General features: G+C 35.4%; 1 protein-coding gene across 1 annotated transcript in view; it reads left to right on the top strand.

Annotated features, from left to right (window-relative positions):
• LOC107682889 (breast cancer type 2 susceptibility protein homolog) overlaps positions 1 to 2592 on the top strand; it is a 20066-nt gene extending 17474 nt beyond the window's left edge. Inside the window, exon 28 of the mRNA XM_016479022.1 lies at positions 2267 to 2592. The gene's annotated coding sequence lies outside the window, so the exon portion shown is untranslated. The remainder of the gene's footprint in view (positions 1 to 2266) is intronic.
• Positions 2593 to 6074: the final 3482 nt, after the last annotated feature.

Here is a 6074-nt window from a genome sequence, read left to right on the forward strand (position 1 = left end):
TCGCTTTTCAGAACGATGAGCTTTGTAAAAATCGACGCGTTTCAGAAAGGCGGGGCATAGAGGAGAAACAATAATGTACAGTATGTGGAAAATAATGTGTTTTTTGAACCTTAAACCACATAAACACATTTCATTACACCAAATACGCAACATAATGTTCTTTTTTAGCAACATCATATGATCCCTTTAAAAATAAAGGTTCCAATAAGGCTTTTCGCACCGGGTTTGTTTCCCAAGGAGCCTTTTTTTTTCCCTTGTGTGAAGAACATTTGAAATATCTAAAGAACCTTTTTCCACTATAAAGAACTTTTTGTGGAATGGAAAGGTTCCATAGATGTTGAAGGTTCTTCAAGAAACCTTCAATGCCAATAAAGAACCTTCATACGAGTGTAGGTTGCAAAGAACACTGGCTTTTATAGATCACTTGAAACTGTTTGTAGTCACAAATGTTTATAAATGTTTAATGTTTTTTCTGTCGATGAAGTGGAAAAATATCGCTGGAAGAACTTTTGGCTCATCCTTGCATCATTCTGCTGACAATTTCTTTGCTTTAATCCTTCACATACTTTTTCTGTCACTAATTATTAGCTTAAGCATTTGTTGTGATTCTTATGTGGCCTTGTTATGTAGAGCTAATGAAGTCATTGAGATGTACAATCAGAGTTTAATCAGTTCGAGGCTTCTCAGGATTTAAAAAAAAAAAGTGGTGGAGAGGTTGAGGGGATTGTGGGATGATGTCTCAGCTGCTTAGAAACAGCATGAGATCTCATGATGTACATCAGCATGCCACATTTGCTTCAGCAGGGTGGAAGAGAGGGTGAAATATCATACTGGAAGAGAAACTCTGAGACTAGACTAACAGTTCCGGCCTCAAGTTGTTTATTCCATTCAGCGCTAATTGTGTTACTTCTTATACACCTCAAGATCTTCTGCTTTTCTCTTCGGCAAGAAAAAATAATCCTATAGGAAATCCTAAACGCCTTCATATATGAAAATAAATTTTGCCCCACAATTTAAAATCACTTCTGTGGTTTATGGTTTCTGTGTAACAGATGGTGATTTGCTTGTATTGTTTTACCCTCTCCGGTCAGTGTCTTGGATGCCCACACACCTTTCTTGCGGTGGATGATCTCATATCTTCCACAGTAAATACCCAAGCTGTGAGTAATTCTGCCAAGCATCATTATGGCTTGCTCCTGGCCGTTGTGCCTCATTAGAACCTGTTACCAGAGTACTCGGGCCTCCCAAAGGACCCTGGAGGTGTTTTCTTAAGCACAGAGGAAACCGCGTGGCCTGTGCAGCCCTTTCCGGCCTGTAAACGCTGCATTTATTTTCAAAACTCTCTTCTGAAAATATCTCCTTTCTAAAACAAGATGCCATGCTCTGAAAGACTGCCAAGCACTAACCGTCTTACCAAAAGATGTAAAGAGAGATGGAATTAAATGAAAGGGAGTATCTTAAAATTAAAAAGAGTGTGTGTAGTGTTAGGAATTGTTGGGTGTGTTGGGAGTCGGGTTGGGAAAGGCAGTTTCCTGCATTGTTTGTTAAATGATGCAATGCATCTACTGAATCTACACCACGACCACTGTTGTTCGATGCCCATATAAATTATTCTTTTGAACTGATTCATTTAGTAAATCAAAACAAATGACTCAGGAACCGGTTCTTTTTAGGGAATAAAAAAACAGCTCACAACTAATTTGGAGATGCACAATGTGAGTTTTGGCAGTGGTATTTCATAAAAGTCAATGAATTATATGTTACCACATTTTTGTTTAGTTTTGTTCTTTACTATATTGGATTGCATTTATGTTTATTCTAAAATGACCATGAAACATTATTTAATGGCTTTAAAATATTTTATTGTTAAAACCATCCCATCATTTGGCAGTATAATTGCATTTCATTTTCCAAATATTTATTCCTTTTGAGTATTAAAATGTTTATTATTGGTACCGTTAAGAAACCTGAATCATTCAATTCTTCATGATTTCAATCCCGAGGTTTGGATCTTTTCCAAACATAGAATTGGCTGTTGGCTTAAAGCGTAAAAACTAGCAAAATGCCCCAATGTTTTGCATTTGAAATGACAAATTTGTCATTTATTTACATAATTGTGACCGCCATCGTAATTTTGAATAGCACCATACCAAATCCATTTTTTAAGCATTATCATTACTTTTGTTGTTAAACACTTGGTCCTTTTTCAGAAGGAAGTGCTTTCTTGAAATGGAAGTGGAATGCATTTAGTACTTTTTGCTTCCAGAGAGTGTCCCGCCTAAACTGTCACCACAGAAGCAGCTGTCCCGATCGCAGCGCACCACAAGTTTTACAGTGACGTTGTTTTGCCTCGGCTGTGTGTGGCTGGTGTCCTGTCATGATAACACGGCAGCCAAATCTGCATAAGGGATCAAAGATGAGATTCCTCCTTACAAACAGCACAACACATTGCAATTACAAACATCTGGCGTCAGCTGGGTACAGATGTCAGGCCATGCCCACACCCCTAAAACCATCAGGATGCGGTCCAGATGTGAAGAGGTCCATCTGACGTAAGATACAGATGTTGCTGTTTCTCAGACCACCTCAAAGCAAACTGTGCTTTTGTCTTTTAAAAAAGTACTTTTTACATTTAGATTGTTTTGCTACACCCAGTTTGCATGTGAAGCTGTGGGACAGGCTACAAACAGACACTAAGAATGTGATTCAATTAGAGTTGATATGGTTTAGCAAAACAACACTGAGATTCTGCAGTTTTAACGTCAGCCTGTTGGCTTTGCTAGGCTTGCATTTGCAGGCTGAAGTATAGCAACAACAAATAATATTGAACGTAACATAATTTTTTGTATGCGATTGCAATTCACAAGTGTGATTCAATTCCATTTTCAAATTGATTTGACTGATTCATTTGGCAAATTTTAGTAGTAATGTCAATATGTACTTATTATACACTTCACAAAGTTTGTGATCGGTAAGATATTTCTAATGTTAATCCTCACCTAGGCTGTATTTATTTGATCATAAATGCAGTAAAAACATTAATATTGTGAAATATTATTAAAATGTCAAAATAACTTGTTTAAAAAAAAAAGTAATTTATTCCTGATGCAAAGCTGAATTTTCAGCAGCCATTACTCCAGTCTTCAGTGTGTCATGATCCTTCAGAAACCATTCTAATATGATGATTTATTATTATTATCCATGTTGAAACAGTTGTGCTGCTTAATATTTGAAAATATATGAATAGAAAGTTACTTTTGTAGCATAAAATGTAAAATTAAAAAAAACCTTAGTGTCACTTTTGATTAATTCAATATTTAATAACGTTTGTTATGTTCATGCTCTAAATGTGCTATTTATTTTAATAGAAATACATTTACCGTTTTTAATGCATTCAGCAGACGCTTCTTTCCACTTCAAGGAGACTTCAAGTGCATTTGTGGTATGTATTTTATCAATGTTTCTGTGCCTTGAGAACTGAACTTTTTTGGCATTGGTCGAGCAACATTCATTGACCTTAAATAATATTTTCTCATTATGTCACTCTATTCAAAATTGCTGAGCGCTCCTCATGCAAGATTAGACATCTTTCTAAATTGGATTAATGCAAAATCTCACAGGCACAAGCGGTAATCTAATGAAGGTGCAGGTGCAAATGAAATCATTCCTGAATTCTCCTAGGATGTTTCAATCAGTCCAGACGTTACTGTCAGTTCCTGAAATTGAGTCTCAAAGGACATAAAAAGACGCCAAAGCAGTATTCCCTGTGTCTGCAGTGACCGAGCTGACTTCCTGTTTCAAATGTTAATCTGATTATAGGTTTATATAATTTTATGCAACCTTCCTGCTGTACAGGAAAGAACAGTGGACATTTATATTTCTCAATAATTTACATGCTAGATTACACATGAGATGCAGACGGACACCTGTGGACTGATTTGAATTTATACACTGTGTGGGAAATCTTCACTTAAAGGGATAGTTCACCCAAAAATGAAAGTTCTGTCATTAATTACTCACCCTCATGTCGTTCTAACCGTTAGACCTCCGTTCATCTTTGGAACACAAATTAAGATATTTTTGATGGAATCTGAGAGCTCTCTGACCCTCCCATAGACCGCAAGGGTCCTTACACGATCAAGGTCCAGAAATGTAGCAAGGACATCGGTAAAATAATCCATGTGACATCAGGGGTTCAACCCTAATTTTACGAAGCTACGAGAATACTTTTTGTGTGCAAAAGAAAATAAAAAAACGACTTTATTCAACAATTCATCTCCTCCGCATCACCCTAGCTCCATTTTGGAGAGTATCCACTGAACGTAAATTGCGTATGCTATTTTGTGTCAGCTGTGCTACGCGGATATGCTGTTTATGTCATTTACGCTTTGATTTGAATGAAAACAACGTATCCGCATGGCGCCGCTGACACAAAATAGCATACGCAATTTACTTTCAGTGGATACTTTCCAAAATGGCGCTACAGGGTGATGCAGAGGAGATGAATTGTTGAATAAAGTCGTTTTTTTTTTTTTTTTTTTTTCATCAAAAATATCTTAATTTGTGTTCCGAAGATGAACGGAGGTCTTATTGGTTTGGAACAACATGAGGGTGAGTAATTAATGAAAAAATTTTCATTTTGGGTGAACTATCCCTTTAAGTCAGTAAGATTTTTTTTATTTATCCTTTTAAATTTAAATTAATTATTTTATTCAGCAATGATGCATAAAATCACAACGCACTGGATAGCTGGCCAATCACAGCACACCTCGCTTTTTCAGACCGATGAGCTTTGTAAAAATCGACGCACTTCAGAAAGGCGGGGCATAGAGGAGAAACAATAATGTACAGTATGTGGAAAATAATGTGTTTTTTGTGCCTTAAACCGCATAAACATTAATAATGTTCTTTTTAGCAGCATCATATGACCCCTTTAATGATAACTGATTTCTGGAGTAATGCTGAAATTGCTGAAAACGTATCATTGCCTTCACACGAATAAATAAAAATATAATAAAATGAAATAAAAGTCATTTTAAAGTGTAACAGTATTCCACTGATTTTACCTTTTTTTTTTTCTTTTCTTTTTTTTAATAAATGCAGCTTTGGTGAGCATATAGGAAAAAAAAATTAAAATCTTACCAACCTGAACTTTTGAACAGTAGTGTATTATGTTACAATTCATTAAATTACAACCAGTTTGTCTATCAGCATTACTCAGTGTTGGACTACACTAACCAAAATTACCTTCCTACATGTGTAAATAATTTTAAAGGGTATAATTAATGTAATGGATTAGTTTGTGTTCATTGAAAGTAAATGTTGTGGTCGGGATGAGTGGAGATATATTACAGCTCATTGAAAAACTTGTACCTTAATGTGCTGTACATGAGTGATGTTGGCACCAGATCCGGTCCAGACTGATCCTGCTCTTCCGTTTCTGTAAGTTCCTTGTGGGAATTGGAAAAACACTTTGGTGGATATCACACCCTGTTATTCTTTCTCTCTGCAGTCCCTCCAGCAGCTTTCTTCACAAGTCAATTTCTGAACCCTCTCCAGCACTAGTGTTAGTGGGTAAAGCTGTTTAAAGCATACTTTTTTTTGTATTTTTATTATATTTATTTTTTATATTATTCATATATTTAGGAAGGGCCCATATACAGCTGAAGTACATTTTTATGCTAAAATTATTTTTTTTATTTTATTTGTTTCATGCTTTGGGATAACATATGCTAACTGATGAACTGTTAGTGTCTATAGTAACAATTGTCTTCAAATTTGTTCAAAACATTGAAAACTGTCGCTACATTCAGATTTTCTGAATACAAAACATTTCTGTTTATGGCTGATTTATGAAATTGAGAATAGTGTGTATGAAAATATGACTTTTGCAATGGATAGTGCATTAGTAAATAAATAAATAGTGCATTTTTTCTCAAGACCATTCAAATGTACCCCAATAATTCACCCCATAATATGCACAGCTTACGCATACCATTTTTTAGAAGTTATATTTTTATGACTCTGATGCTTTCTACATTCTGAAATATTAGCCATACTAATTGTAGTCATTA

This window comes from Sinocyclocheilus anshuiensis, unplaced genomic scaffold, assembly GCF_001515605.1.
Source record: "Sinocyclocheilus anshuiensis isolate Anshui unplaced genomic scaffold, SAMN03320099.WGS_v1.1 scaffold1170, whole genome shotgun sequence".
Lineage (NCBI taxonomy): Eukaryota > Metazoa > Chordata > Actinopteri > Cypriniformes > Cyprinidae > Sinocyclocheilus > Sinocyclocheilus anshuiensis.